The sequence below is a fragment of the Rousettus aegyptiacus genome, unplaced genomic scaffold (assembly GCF_014176215.1).
Source record: "Rousettus aegyptiacus isolate mRouAeg1 unplaced genomic scaffold, mRouAeg1.p scaffold_m13_p_15, whole genome shotgun sequence".
In the NCBI taxonomy this organism is placed as follows: Eukaryota; Metazoa; Chordata; class Mammalia; order Chiroptera; family Pteropodidae; genus Rousettus; species Rousettus aegyptiacus.
Genome location: NW_023416290.1, coordinates 18,836,362 through 18,852,988, shown reverse-complemented (window position 1 = coordinate 18,852,988; position 16,627 = coordinate 18,836,362).

Genomic DNA, 16,627 nt, shown 5'->3' with positions numbered 1-16,627 from the left:
ATGAGTACTTTTTTTAAAGTGTGATTCTCTAAGTAGGAGCCTGTCTTCTCCTATAATCTGAACATTCAGAATAATGGTTTTCCTTTAATGTGGACCCCATATGTCTATTAATATATTATCACTGAGAATACATGTTTTTGACATCTTTATTGCACTCTTAGTATATGCTAAGATCATTAAGATATTGTATTTTTAATTTTTAGCATTTTATTTATTTTTCCCCCACTCCTTCCCCTCAACCCCTCCCTTCTGGTAACCACTAATCCATTGTCCATGTCCTCAAGTCTCTGTTTGTTTGTCCTGTTCGTTCATTGCTTTTAGGTTTATATCCCACATATAAGTGATATCAAGTGATTTTCAACTTTTTCTGTCTGGCTTATTTCGCTTAGCATGATTATCTCCAGATCCATCCATGTTGTCGCAAATGGCAGTATTTCATCTCTTCTTATGGCTGAGTAGTATTCCATTGTATATATGTACCACAGCTTCTTTAGCCAATCATCTATCATAGGACACTTCTATTGCTTCCATGTCCTGACCATTGTGAATAATACTTCTATGAACATCAGTGTGCAAATATCTTTTCGGATATGAGTTTTAAAATATTTGGGGGTAAATACCTAGTAAAGAGATTGCTGAATCAAATGGTAGATCAATTCTTAGTTTTTTTGAGGAACCACCATACAATTTTCCATAGTGGCTGTACCAATTTGCAGACCCACCAGCAGTGTATGAGGCTTCCTATTTCTCCACATCCTCTCCAACATTTGTTATTACTTGTCCTGTTGATTATAGCCATTCTAACAGGTGTGAGATGGTATCTCATTGTGGTTTTGATTTGCATTTCCCTAATAGCTAGCGGTGTTAAGCATCTTTTCATATATTTGTTGGCCATTTGTATGTCCTCTAGGGAGAAGGGTCCAGGTTCTCTGCCCATTCTTTGATTGTATCGTTTGTTGTTTTCGTTATTGAGTCATATGAGTTCTTTGTATATTTTGGATATAGGCCCTTATCAGAGGCATTGCCTGCAAATATATTTTCCCATTCAGATGATTGTCTCTTTACCTTGTTGATGGGTTCTTTTGCTGACCAGAAGCTTTTTAGTTTGATATAGTCGCCATTCATTTATTTTTGCTTTTACTTCCTTTGACTTAGAGGTCAAATTCATAAAATCTTCTTTAAGTCCAAAATCCTAGAGTTTAGTTCCTATGTTTTTTTTTCTATGAATTTTATTGTTTCAGGTCTTATATTCAGGTTCTTAATCCATTTTGTATTAATTTTGGGATGTGGCAAAGTTTTCCAAATATCATTTATTAAAGAGGCTTTCCTTTCTCCAGTGTATGTTTTTGGCTTTTTTGTCAAAAATTATTTGCCCATATAAATATGGGTTTTTTTCTGGACTCTTGATTCTGTTCCACTGGTCTGCATGTCTGTTTTGCTGCCAGTACCATGCCCTTTCGATTACTGTCGCTTTGTAGTATAGTTTGAAGTAGAGCAGAGTGATGCCTCCAGCCTCATTCTTTTTTCTCAGAATGGCTTTGGCAACGGGGTCTTTTGTGCTTCCATACAAATCTGATTTTTGTTGTTGTTGTTGTATTTCTTTAAAAAATAATGATGGGATTTTGCTGGGGATTGCATTAAATCTGTATAATGCTCTAAGTAATAAGGTCATTTTAACTATGTTGATTCTTCCAATCCAAGAACTTGGAATATCTTTCCATTTCTTTGTATCTTCTTCGATTTCTTTTAATAGGGTTTTATAGTTTTCATTACATAGGTCCTTCACATGTTTCATTAGATTTATTCCTAGGTACTTCTGTTCTTTTTGTTACAATTGCAAAAGGAATTATTTTTTCCACTCCTATTTCTGACATGTCATTATTAGAGTACAGGAATGCTATGGATTTTTGAACATTGATTTTGTATTGATAAACTTTACTGTATTTGCTTATTGTTTCTAGTAGTGTTCTTGTGGACTCTTTAGGGTTTTCTATATAGAAAATCATGTCATCCACAAATAAGTGACAGTTGACTTCTTTGTTTCCTATTTGGATGCCTTCTATATCTTTCTCTTGCCTGATTGCATTCACCAGAACTTCCAATGTTATATTGAATAACAGTGGCAATAGTGGACAGCTTTGCCTTGCTTCTGATCATAGAGAAAAAGGTTTTTAGTTTTTCATCATTAAGTATAATATTTGCTGAGGGTTTGGCATACATGTCCTTTATACTAAGGTATTTTTCTTCTATACAGATTTTATTAAGTGTTTTGATCATGAATGGATACTGTATCTTGTTGAAGGCTTTTCCTGCATCTATTGATATGATCATATGATTTTTATTTTTTAATTTGTTTATGTGGTTTATCATGTTAATCAATTTGCATATGTTGAACCATCCCTGTGCCCCTGGGATGAAACCTACTTGATTGTGGTGTATAATTTTTTTAATATGTTGGTGTATTCAGTTAGCTAGTATTTTATTTAGGATTTTTACATCTGTGTTAATGAGAGATATTGGTCTGTAGTTTTCTTTTTTGTGTGTTATCTTTACTAGGTTTTGGTATCAGAGTAATATTGGCCTCATAAAATGTGTTGGGAAGTATTGCCTCCTCTTTGATTTTTTGGAAGAGTTTGAGGAGAATAGGTATCTTCTTTGAATGTTTGGTAGAATTCACTGGTGAAGCCATCTGGTCCTAGACTTTTACTTTTTGGTAGGTTTTTTATGATTGTTTCAATTTCCATACTGCTGATCAGTCTATTTAGATTTTCCAGATCATCTTGATTCAGTCTAGGAAGGTTGTATTTTTCTAAGTACTGGTCCATTTCTTCTAGGTGGTTAAATTTAGTGTTATATACTTTTTCATAGTATTCTTTTACAATCCTTTGTATTTCTGCAGTGTCTTTCGCAATTTCCCCTCTTTCATCCCTAATTTTGTCTATTTGTGTCCTTTCTCTTTTTTCTTTAGTGAGTGTAGCCAGGGGTTTGTCAATTTTATTAACCTTCTCAAAGAACCAGCTCTTTGTTGCATCTATTTTTTACATATTTTTTGTTTGTTTTCAATGTTATTTATTTCTGCTCTAATTTTGATTATTTCTTTCCTTCTGCTGACTTTAGCTTTATTTGTTCTTCCTTTTCTAGCTTTTTAAGTGAAGTGTTAGTTTGTTTATTTGGGCTTCTTCTTTTTTTTTGGAGATAGGCCTGTAATGATACAGACTTTCCTCTTATTACTACTTTTGCCGTGTCCCAGAAGTTTTGATATGCTGTACTATCATTATCATTTGTTTCTATGTGTTTCTTGATCTCTCTTTTTATTTCTTCTGTGACCCAGTTATCCTTCAGTAGTATGTTTTAATCTCCATGTATGTGTGGTTCTTTCTGCTTTATTTTTACAGTTGATCTCTAGTTTCAAATCATTATGATTAGAGAATATGGTTGGTATGATTTCAACCCTCTTATATTTGTTGAGGCTATTTCTATGTTCCAGTATGTGGTTAATTCTTGAGAATGTTCCATGGGCATTAGAGAAGAATGTATAAGCAGCTGTTTGGGGATGGAAGGCTCTGTAAATGTCAATTATGTCCAGTTGGTCTAATGTATCATTTAAGGATGTTATTTCCTTACTGATTTTCTTTTTGGATGATCTGTCCATATCTGATAGTGGTATATTTAATTCTCCTACTACAGTAGTGTTTTGGTCTGTTTCTTCCTTTAGTTCTGTTAGTAATTGCTTTATATATTTCAAGGCTCCCTGATTGAGAACACTGATTTTAATAAATGTTATATCTTCTTGGTGCATGATTCCCTTTATCATTATGAAGTATCCCTCAGTATCTTTCTTTACCCTTTTTATTTTGAAGTCTATTTCATCTGACATTAGTACCGCTACTCCTGCTTTTCTCCGAATGCCTTTTGCTTGAAATATCATTTTTGGTCATTTTGTTTTAAGTGAGCTGACCCCTTTCAGTATTTTCTTATAGTGGAGAATGCCCTGAATATTTGAATGTCTGGAATGGTCTTTACTTCTTCATATCTAAAGGAGAGCTTAGCTAGATACATTATTCTTGGCTGGTAGTTCCTTTCCTTTAATAGTTTGAATATTTGATTCCATTCCTTTCTGGCTTGTAAGGTTTGTGCTGAGAAGTCAGAGGATAATCTAATGGGTTTTCCTTTATAGGTTTCTGTCTTCTTTCCCCTAGCTGCCTTGTGAACTCTGCCTTTGTCATTGATTTTTGATAATTTTAATATGATGCGTCTTAGTGAAGGCCTTTTTATGTTTAGATTATTCAGTGTTCTACTGACTTCTTGAATTCCAAGCTCCAGCTCATTCCTTAGATTTGGGAAATTCTCATCAACTATTTGTCTAAAAATGCTTTCCAATCCCTGTTCCTTTTCCTCCCCTTCAAGAATGCCCATTAGTCTTATGTTTCCTCTCCTGGTGGTATCAGCTAGTTCTTGCATTTCTCTTTCATTAGTTTTCATTCTTCAGTTTCTCTCTTTTTCCTTCTGATTGATTTCCAGATTTCTGTCTTTGATATCACTGATCTTTTCTTCCATTTAGTCGACTCTCTTTCCCAAGATTGTTATTTCATTTTTCAACTCCTGCGGTGTGTTCTTTATCTCCAGAAGGTCTATTCAGTTCTTTTTGAGGGTTTCAATGTCCTTGCTAAAGGATTTATTCTGCTCATCTAATTGTATTTTTAATTCCTGAAATTGTTGATATGATTCATTTCAGATTTCATTGAGTTTTTTTCAGAATTACCATCCTGAATTCTCTGTCATTTAAGTTGTGTATTTCTATATCTGTAAGCTTATTTTCTGGAGATTTTTCTCTTTATGCCTTGTCACTTTGGTTGTTCATGGTGTCTAATGGACTGTTTCTCCACCTGAGCATTAACGGAGTGTGTTCTGCTTTTTTTTTTTCCATAAAGATTTATTATATAATTGTCTCTAAGCTGTTGCAAAGAAGACGTTTTTCTTTTGGTTTCCAGTAGATGGCATCTAAGCCTCTTGGATCTCTGCTTTATACAAAATCTTAATAATGTCTTTTTTCCCTTATAGATATTTAATCATGCTCAGTGCCCTGTCTCAGTCCTGTAGTGTTAGCGAAAGTTTTGGTAGTTTGCTCAGATTTCCCTGTGGCTTCGTGGTGATCGGTCTTGGAGAGAGTGGGAGGAGGGGCCCTTTGGGTTGGGGGATAGGAGCTGTGACTCAGCCTCAGTTTTGCAACTGCGGCTGGTAAAAATCAACTGCTATTTCTCTGCCGTCCCTGCTTTTCCAACATCCCCATTTCTCTGCCTTCTACCCTGATGACTGAACACTGCCACCGGCTGTGTGGAGCTCACAGCACTCCCAGGCAGGGCTGCACATGGAAATGTCCGCACCTTCTCCCCTTTCTCTCCTCCTTCAGGGAGCTCAGACCGCAAGAGGCAGCTTTTTTGTTTCTCCCAATTCACCACCGTACACCTGAGGTTCTGACCTGTGGTATATAGCTCATGCACAGATCCCATGCTCAGATGTGCTGGTGTGCAGTTTGGGTGTTTTTTGTTGAGTTTTAGATATTCAGCTTATTGTTGTTTCAAGGAGAGAGATCTGGAGACATCTCTCACGCCACCATGTTTAATCCAATTCTCCTTCAAGATATCGTATTTATAATATTCTTTTACTGAAAAACATGTAACTGACTTTTTGAATTAAATGCAGATTTTTACCTTGTTACCAGTTAGCTTTTTTCTTGGTATCAGTCCAACATTCCAGCATGTTGAAATAGCCTTCATTATTTAATTTCGTTTTCTATTTGTTAGCTATCCCAACCAGCTTTTGCTTCCTGTGCTCTGTATAAATGCCTACCATACCTTACATCAAGAAACTGACAAATTCATGAATAAAATAAGCCTATTCATGTTAATTTTGTAGAAACATATTTTTGCATTATTTGATACCTATAGAGAGAATGCTTTAATTCTTTTTTTTCCTAGATAATTTTAAATTTTAAAAAATTAGGGTTAAATAGTAATCATTTTTATAATATCACACTATCAAACATTATGAGGCATTTGCTTTCAATTTTTGCTTTAGATTTTAATATGTCAGCTTTTCCAAATACTGTCTTGAAAAAGCACACAAAGGTTTATACAACTTTTTTTTTTTTTGCCCACACTCTTTAATGGTGATTCATGCCATTAATTGACCTCAACTTTAATCAACCTATGAACTATTAGAACCAGCTAATTTTTTATTTATTTTTGGTATTTTTTTCTTTCTCTAGAGCTTTAGGAGATCAGAAGCATAAAGGTAGCTTAGCTTTATTTTATGTTATTTTTTGGCTGAATCAGCCTGATTGGTGCTTAATTAAAGTGTTCTGTCACCCTCATGAAAACATTTTTGAGTCATCTGAATAAATTTTAAGTACTATAGATTTTATTTAGGGAGACACTGAAGGAATCTCTTGGTTAATTCAGAGTCCCCATCAAATATTATCCCAGCTTAGAATATTTTAAACCTCTAGTCAACAAAAACCACTGCTTTTATGGTTCTCAAATGGATAAATTTATGATCTGAGTCTAATGGACTTTGGTTCATTTCCAAAAGATCAAGGCATTAGATGGAATTCATATTTAATTTATAACAGCACAAACTTTAATACATTTTTCTATATAATAGATTATACCATATTAAATCATCAATTTTTATAATATGAGTGCATCTTGATGTGCTATGTTTGTGCAAATGTGTTATGTTTGTGAAAATGTTAGAGTAGGAAGAAGAGGCTTTAGATACTATCAACTTGTTTGCAGATTAAATTAAACAAACATATTAAACACACACAAACATGCATACATATGCATGCACACGATATACTTGCACGTGGATACTCAATACTAAAACCAAGTAACTGTGGTGTCTTGACACTGTACTAGAGGGTCAAGTGTTTGTTCATTGTTCACTGGCCTTCCTATCTTAATGTCTCCCTGCTACACACAGCTCACCTTGTTTCAGACTGATCTTTCTAATAGTCAGATCATATTATCACTTTAGAATCTTATTTTCTGTTGCCTGCACAAAGGTGTGCCAACTCCCCACTTATCCAATGCCTTTAATGATCTTAACGCCTTCATCTCCTGTGATAATACGTATCACCTTATACGGTACTTCTATCGTACTTGCTACTTCAATATTTTGTAGATGCTGGGCATGCTGTTCCCTCTATCTGGAATGTCCTTCCCTTCCATTTTCTGCAAAATTCAGATTCATCCTTTACATACAGCCCCAAGTTTTCCTCTGTGAGTCTTTTCTGTCCATCCCTCCATAATTAATCACTTCTCTCTCTCTGCTACATCTGAATTTTGTAGTATTTTTTTGTTGTTGTTTTCTATGAATGTGTCTGCATGTTTGAAATCCAAGTATTTTATGTTTGTCTTTCCCACTACATAGTGTGTCTGTCCAGAGCGAGGCTCTCATTAATTATCTTTCAAACTTTTAATCTCTGCCATTAACATTTAGAGAGAAGTAAACCTAACACAGTGCCCAGAAAATAATAGGAACTAAAGATTTTTTTTCTTGAATTGAGTAAAAATGATCCTTTTGATACCAAGATATTCATTAGATGTTAAGTAAATGGTTAGCATCCTAAAGAGTGTCCTGCTGACCTGGATCACTAATTACTCTCTGGGACTCATGAATGTGCTATGGAGTTTTCAGTAGAAATCTGATTGCACTGTTATCTGAGGTCTAAAGAAAGTCTAAGTATGTTTGCTAGATTCCTGATTATGCTTGAATAGAAATGGCAGGCAGGACAGTCAGGTGTTCACATATAATGTTTGAGTTTTGAAAATTTGATTGTGTCATAAAATTTTGTTGGGTCTATTTTGGTGATCTTTTCCAGGTCAGCTACCTTTTATATTACATCCAGAATGGCATGGGATTTAAAGTGCTCTGCCAAAGTTGGGTTTGGTTCTTCTTATTACTGACTGTGTCACTGTGGGCAAATTTACTTAACTTCTGAGACTTGGTTTGTCTGCCTATTGAATAAGGAACAGAACCTCATAAGACCGGTGTGAGGATTGAATAAGGTTGACATGGCAATGAATGTTATGCTCTTAGGACAGTGCCTAGCACAGAATAAAATCTTGTGTCCTGCTGAACTGTGTTTAGGTGAACACAGAACACCCATCTAGCTAGTTCAAGTGCAGAGGCGTGGGAGTTAGACATTTCATCGTTATATGATTTGAGCTTATTATTTAGTCTTCGCTCCTTTTCCTCACCTTAGAATGGACATCATAATTCAACTTACTTCATGAGATGAGAAATGAATATGCAACATTCAACATAAACCCTAGCATATATAGTAGGAGCTTAATAAATGATGATTATTATTGACAGAGAAACACTTGCTGTTAAAATGATAGATCTAGGACAGTAGTGAGAAGTTAACTTAAAAAAATGAAAATCAGTTCTTTCTTATCATTTACATTTTTTTTGTATAGTTTTATTTTAAAATTTCTTTATTACAGCAGGAAATAACTAGTTATATGCTAGATTTGTTGTCATCATCATTGATGCTGTACTGATGAAATCCAAGGTGGCACCTAGGGTTGCCTACAGTTTCAATCCTATGAACTGAAGGTAGGAAGAGTCTTGGCTTCTTTTTAACCATTTGACATGAGGAAATTTTCTGATTACCTAAGTCTTTAATATATTTCTACCTGGAAGTATCAGTTAAGAATTAACATGCAGATGTTTGGGCAATTTAGACAACCAACACCGAGTAGCTCGGGAGATGTTCTCAGCACTGGCTGCCCCTCTGTCTCCTTAGATAAGGCTACAGGCTAAAGAGAGTGCAAAGAAGACAGTGATTTTACTTGGGAATTTCACTTTGTAAGCATTTCTTATAAACGAGGAGTGACCGTTTGGTACTTCCTGGCTGATGGAGGCTGCCTTGTGAAACACGACAGCTGTGCAATCCCTGCCCCCATAGGCTAACCTGCTCTAAGCACCTCAGAAATCATTTGCATTTGTGAAAATTCTATCTGTAGTTCCAAATCTTCTCATTGCTCTCTCCAGTAAAGTATTTTCTTTTTCAGAACTATTTCAGAAAAATTTTCTCTCCTTGAATTGCCATTTTTATACCTCATTTAAAAATGTTTTAATTCTACTTTTCTTTTGTTACTTTCTATTGTAGTAGTTCTGTCTAGAAATCTGTAAGCCAGGCAGGCAGCTTTATGAATAATCTATGGACACAGAACTGCAAATTCCAGAATGCACCAAGGTTGAAATGTTGAGGACAAATGAAAGATTGCCAGGCATTTCAGATGTTTATTGTCCTAATTGAATTATTTCAGTAGTTCAGTTTCAGTAGACCAGATCCTTGCTATGAGGAGACAAACACAAATCAACTCTCTGGAGTTGTGGCAGTTCAGTGCCTTCCTGCCCGTCCCACCCCTCCCCTGCTCTGTTTTCATGTCCTTGGGCTCCACGTGACAAAGGATTCTGTCAGCCTAAGGTTGCATCTGATCTGCCACTAATGCTTTTTTTCTCCCATAGAAGAAATAAGACCTTCCAGAGCAGTGAGACTCTGTGTCAGAAGACGAATGGAAGGTGTTAGTGCTGATGGGAAATAAAGGGACTCAAGCCAGTGTTATACTCTGGGCGTATGGAGATGAGGGAGTCACTGGACCAGTCTTAGCAAGGACAGCCCAGAGCCACTCTCCCTTCCAAGACAGGAGGATGAGTTTCAGGTAAACAATATCAGCAGCAATATGTTTTTTGAACATTTCAAAGATATACAGAAGGGTATGACAGTGTGTGTGTGCATGTGTGTGTGTGTGGGTGTGAGTGTGTGTCCTGTGAATAATACATTAATAACTTTCTGGTCTATTAGAATCCCCATAAATTAACCTAATTATTGTAATTGTCAAAGAGAACATTTATTTTCCTCACATATCTTACATAAGCAAAGAAAGTTGTAGAAGAAAATTGTTTTCTTTAAAGATAATTTGTTGTAGGCCATTGATTTGCAACTGGCCCCATTTACCATCAACCTCAACTGAAATTATAACCAGATTCAGAGTCTTCTGATCATGAAAACCGTTTTTTTCATGTACTTGTATATTCTTTTTAGATGTTGTTCAGCTGGGCTCTATGGTGTGAAATCATTTTAACATCTTCAGAGGCCATATATTGAAGCTCTGCCCTTACTTATTCTATTATAGCTCTCCTTAGCATCAGGGAACACTGGGCTTCATTGTTTTAGGTTTCACTCTTTGCCTCTCCTACTTCCTCAGGGCTTTGGACAGATTTTAATTAGGATGATTACATTCCACTTTACTAATTCACCCTCACCCCCACAGGGTGAAAGCTATATGGTTCTTTGGTGCACTGTTAAACAGCAGTTGTTCTCCCTGGAGAATATTCGTTTTGTATCACAAGACTGGATAGAGAATAGAGTGATTGAAGCCAACTCAAGTCACCAGGAGCCAAGGCTTTTTGAGCTGCAATACCTACAAATCACTAATACCGAATGGTTTCTAGATCTTCAGAACAGTGTTTTTAGCATTTTACTTTTGCAATTGTTAAATTTTTAGAGAGAAAAAAAAAGCTGCATGAAAGAGCACTTTTGCTCAATGCACATATACATTCAAAATGTTATTTGAAGATGATCGTTTAGAACTCATTATACATATATTATGTTTAGAGCCCTAGGCCACCCCATAAAAATCTGTGATTACCCATACTATACCCTGTTGTGTATGTATTTGTGTGCCAGTAAATACTGTCAATGTTCTGGAAAAATTTACCCAGGGTCCAATCTTAGAACAAATTGTGTAGAGTCTCCGTCTTGATTGCATATCGGAATCACTTGGGGAGCTTTATAAACTATTGATGCCTTGTTCTACCTCCAGAAATTCTGGTTTATTTTGTCTAGAGTGCAGCCTGGGCACTGAGGTTTTAGAGGCTCCCCAAGTGATTCTAAAGTGCAGCCAAGGTTGAGAATTCCAGTTATAGCACTAGACTGCAAATCAGGAGAGCTGGACTGGAGTCCTAGCTTTCCATACATTCACTGTGTGACCTTGACTATATTACTTTTTTCCTCCAAACCAGCATTGTTTTTACTTATAAAATAAAGGCAATAATATGTTTCTTTTTTCTAAATTTTAGGGTGGTCTGATGATAAAAAGAGAAAACATATATACATTTTAAAAATCCTATTTTCATATAGGGAATGTAGTAAATTGGTTAGGAACAGAGGTCTTGGAGTCACGGAGACCAGGTTCAAAGCCAGATTGACCACTTTAGTTTTTTAGCTCTGTGACCTTGAACAGATTGCCATCCTCATTAATATTTAATTTCCTTTTTAGTAAAGAGGAGGATGCAGGTATTATTAATACTTACTAAAGAGGCTTGTTGTAAAGTTTAAAGAATTTTTGGGGATGTATGTGACATGTACTGTCCCTGGTAGACAGGAAGTGCTCTATGAACAACAGATGCCATTAGTTACTGAAGACTCTGTTTCTCCCGGTCAATGGCATCAGCATGTTTTCTTAAAGCTTCTTTTATTCACTGTGAAGGGAGAGCAGGTACTCACCCAACTCTAAGCTACTACTCAGCAGTAGAGATCAGGGATGGCAATGAAAGCCTCTTAAGAAGTCTAGGGCCTTGTGAACCCCAAGCCAGTGGCATGGGCATCACCTAGAAGCTTGTTAGACATGTGGAATCTTAGGCCCCACATCAAATCTACTGAATGAGAATCTACATTTTAATGAGATCCCCAGGTAATTTGTATATACACTAGTGATGTTTGCAAAGCACCAGTAGAGGGTTTAATATGTAATGTGACTGGGCCTCTTGATAGTCTGAGAACCCTAAATTAGGACTAGCCAGCTCATTCCTACCTTTTGTTTCTGTGGGCATTGGTTCCCTTGCTATTTTTCTACTGGCATCATTTGCCACTTCTGAATTGGTCTTTTATTCCCTTTTCCTTCCTTCCAGTCCTGAAGTGAGCACACCGTCGTTTCTGAGGGTAGTGCGGTATATCTAATAAAACAGGCTTAGGCTTTAATTTTACTTTTGTAACTTACTAGCTGTGTATCCAGCTATATATCTTTAGACAAATTGTTTAACATCTTTGATATTCTTTATTCTTTAAAGTAGAAGCTTTAAAGAGCCTTACTCTTTCTTCACAGGGCTACCGAGCAGATAGGGAGAGACCATGCATACCAAGCCTTTGCCTGGCATATAGCTGAGCTCCTTGCATAGTAGTTCCATTCTCCAGGGGTAATGAGCAGACAGACATGAAGTCATATATGACTTTCTGGTTATCCTTTTATTTTTATTCTTTTCACTTAGAATGTGTAAAAAGAGAAAGTTTACACTTAAGTGCTAATAGATTATTGGGATAACAATAGGATATCTAAAAGTTTGCTTACCTTTCAGAGAGAAAGCAGGCCTAGACTGTGGAAGAGCTAGCTAGCTTCTGAGTTCTGCCACTGAGACCAGCTCCTGGTGTAAGTAAGTGGGGGTAAGTTTGCTACGGAGGGTTAAGAGCCCTCTTTTACTTCCTCCCAGTCAATGCCAGCATAGTCCTTCTTGATCCGCTGTTGTAATAACCCCAGGGCTGATTTAGCCCTGTAGTCTATCAAAGAAAGTGATGGTAGTGGTGGTGGGCATATAAAAGAGAATTTCTAAATATAGTATGTCATATGAATGAGGAATTCTAATGGCTTCTGAGTCACCTAAATGCCCCAACTCTTTCAGGGTCTCGTTTATAGTTAGCCAATGATGTAAGTCACATAGAATATATAAGTGAATACTTATTCATATCTCTAGTTTGTGAAACTAGATGAATATCTGCAGTAGAAATAATGTTAATGGCTATTTAAGCTATTAAATAATAAGGTAGTGTTTTACCTTTTGTAATCCTAGCAGTTTAGTGTCCTAGACATATCTTACTGTACTAAAAATGTCTGCTTATAAATCTGTCTCCCTCACTAGACTTTAAATTTCTCTAAGTTAGGAATTGTGCCACCGTTTTCATCTTTGTATTACTTGTGGCCTTGCACAATGACTACAGTATTGTGTAAAATAAACACTTATTGAGTTGAACTGAACATTGTATGTGATAAACATTATGTCCATTCAACAGATAAAGATATTGAGGACCAGAGATGTAAAATACCATATTTTACTCAAATTACAATAGCCAGGATACTAATTGAGCTCAGTGTGATTACAAAGTCTGTTTCCCACAATGCTACTGAAGATAACGAATACCCTTGGACTATGTCAAAAACTAACCAAATATACATATTCTGTGGGCAGGTTAGTTTCTTTTCCTTGAAATTTGTACATCTGTGTCATAGCCTATGAGTCAGATAAGAGAGGATTTTCCGAGTAGAAGGAAGTTCTAGGCTCATTGTTACTTTTCCTTAAGCTTGTAGAAATCACTAAATTTAGCTTTGATAAAAATTGCTTATTTTCTTCTTAAAATAAGAACTCATCTTTCTGTCATTGGAACTCAGATCAAAAGACATTGGCTTCCAGTGAGAAATGTGTGGTATTCAGAGAACTGAGCATATGTGTGTTCTTTACCCTATTCTTTCATCTGACTCCTTCTGCATATTTTTAGTCAAGTTCGTGATATTTCTTGTCTCAGATTCTGTGTCTTGGAGTTCACTGGAAACTTCTCGAGAGGGCTTAATCTCTAGACTCTTAAAGGGTACCTGAGAGCTTTTTAACTATTAGAAATGAAAAATACACATGTTAGAAAGAAGAGAAAAAAATTAATGTACTTAATTTAAAATATTTTGCTAAGTTTTTCTTTGCATTTAATTCGGGTTGAAATAAGAAACATTGGAGAGATATAAGATAAGGATAGTACATGATAGAACTAGTGAACAACCTGAGTAAAGTTTACAGAGGATAATGTTTTATATTTTGTGCTTCGTAATTATTCTGTTATAAAAGAAATAAGCAAAATTCTTAAAGCAATGAGAAAGATAACATATTTTCCTAATTGTTGGAGTTAATGTAAACAAAATTTTTGTAACTTTAACACTCTAAACAAATATGGTTCATCTTGTGATTTGTTTTAAGATAGCATTATATGGTTGTATCTACAAAGGCAATCTGTGTTCATGGAAGGTCTATATAATACAGTAAAGTATAAAAAAATGAGTTGCTATTCATTGATCATTAGATGGCCACTGGGGTGGTTCATTTTCTTTAAATCTTTTTCTGCAAAGCTCATGAACATTCTCTCTTTCTCTTTCTCTTTCTCTCTCCTTCCCTCCCTCCCTCCCTCCGTCCCTCTCTCTCTGTCTCTCTCTTTCTCCATATACACACACATTTATATATATAAATGTCGCATATTTAATAAAATGAAATTGAATCATGCTATGTACGCACTTTGGAATCTTGCCTTTTAAAAAAAATCAGTCACGTAAATAATAACAATAGCAATAATAATAAGTATTTGCTGGGTGGTTACCATATTCCAACTGCATTATAAATACAGTTGACCCTAAACAATGCGGGGGTTAGAGACACCGATGCCTCTGCACAGTCAAAAAATTATGTATAACTTTTGACTCCCCCAAAACTTAACTACTGATAGCCTACTGTTGACTGAAAGTCTTACTGATAACATAAATAGTCAATTAATATATATTTTATATATATATTATATACTGTATTCTTATAATTAAGGAAACTAGAGAAAAGAAAATGTTATTAAGAAAATTATAATGGAGAAAAAATACTTTATAGTATTATACGTATTCATTGAAAAAAATTTATATATACGTAGACCTAGGGAGTTCAAACTTGGGTTGTTCAAGGGTCAACTGTACTATCATATTTGTTTCCTAACAGCAACTCTTTGATTTAGAAAACATTGATAACTTTATTTTGTAGATGAGAAAACTCAGGCTCAATAGAGTTAAATAATTTGATCGAGGTCACTTAGTAAATGGTTATTATATGCTGGAGTCCAGGGACTAAGATCTTAAGCACTATCATTGGACTTTAAGTTTGTTTTCAAAAATAGATGGCAATTAAATTCTTAGAAGCCATGAGATTTCTGTATGAATGCAGTACTTATCATGGAACAGATGACATGGTTTGAACCAGAGAACATCTCTGCTTTTTGGTTTTAAATACTGTCTGTCACTGATTCCTTTACAGTACACAATATATTATTTTAAAATGTTTGAGGTTAGAAATTTTGAATAACACTGATAGAATCTAGCAGATTTGTTATTTTCCATTTAAATGTTTCTTAATCTTATCTGTGCTTTTTATTATTGTATCTTTGATTTTATAAGGAAAGTAAATGAGAAAATGTAAGTTTGCTAAATTTATTATTGTAACATTTCTTAGCACATCACTAATAAAATGAAAACTGGTATTCTCATAGTATGAGAACAGGCAAGTATGCTTCAGTCAGTTAGGCAAGAAGTATTTTCTAAGCATCTAATTTTGCCCTACATTGTACTATCTGCTGTTCAAAAGAGGAAACCATAGAAATATTGGTCTGTAGTTTTCCTTTTTGCGTTATCCTTACCAGGTTTTGGTATGAGAGTAATGTCGACCCATAAAATGAGTTAGGAAGTATTTCTCCTTCTGCGACTTTTTGGAAGAGTTTGAGAAGGATAAGTAATAAATCACTTTGAATGTTTGGTAGAATTCACTAGAGAAGCTTTCTGGTCCCTGGACTTTTTCTTTTTGGAAGGTTTTAATGATTGTTTCAATTCCCTTACTATTGACTGGTCCATTTAGATTTTCCAGTTCTTTCTGATTCAGGTTGTATATTTCTAAGAATTTGACCATTTCTTCTAGGTTATTGAATTTGTAGGCAGGTAGTCTTTCATAGTACTCTTGTATGATCCTTTGTATTTCTGTGGTATCTGTCATAACTTCTCTTTCATTTTCAATTTTACTTATTTGCATCTTTTCTCTTTTTTCCTTAGTAAGTCTAGCCAAGGGTTTGGAAATTTATTGATCTTTTCAAAAAAACAACTATTTGTTGCATTAATTTTTCTGTTGTCTTTTTATTCCCAATTTTGTTTAATTCTGCTCTGATTGTGATTATTTCCTTCCTTCTGCTGACTTTCTATGTATCTTTTGATTTTTTAATTTTTCTTCTTTAGTAGAATGTTGTTTCTTAGTAGCATGTTATTCAATGTCCACATATTTGTGTTTTTTCCCACTTTCTTTTTGCAGTTGATCTCCATTTTCAAAGTACTGTGGTTGAAGAATGTGCTTGGTATAACTTCAATCTTCTTAAATTTGTTGAAGCTAGTTTCATGTCTCAATATATAGTCTATCCTTGAGAATCTTTCATGCGCACCAGAAAAGAATGTGTAATCTAATGTTTTGCGATGAAAGTTTCTATAAAAGTTGGCCATATCTACAAATGAAGAAAATAAAGCCTTGAACGGAGAGACATGAGTAAGGGTAATGTAGGGAGGGATGGTGAGTGGAAGCTTATTTGGAGATTGCCTATTTCAGTTTTCAGTGTGCACATGGATTATTATGACATATTGTATAACTACATATGTAAAATTATTTATTCCCTCACAAGGGGGAAATGTCTGTATGTGAAGCTGAAATAGTTTCCCTGTGTTCGAAT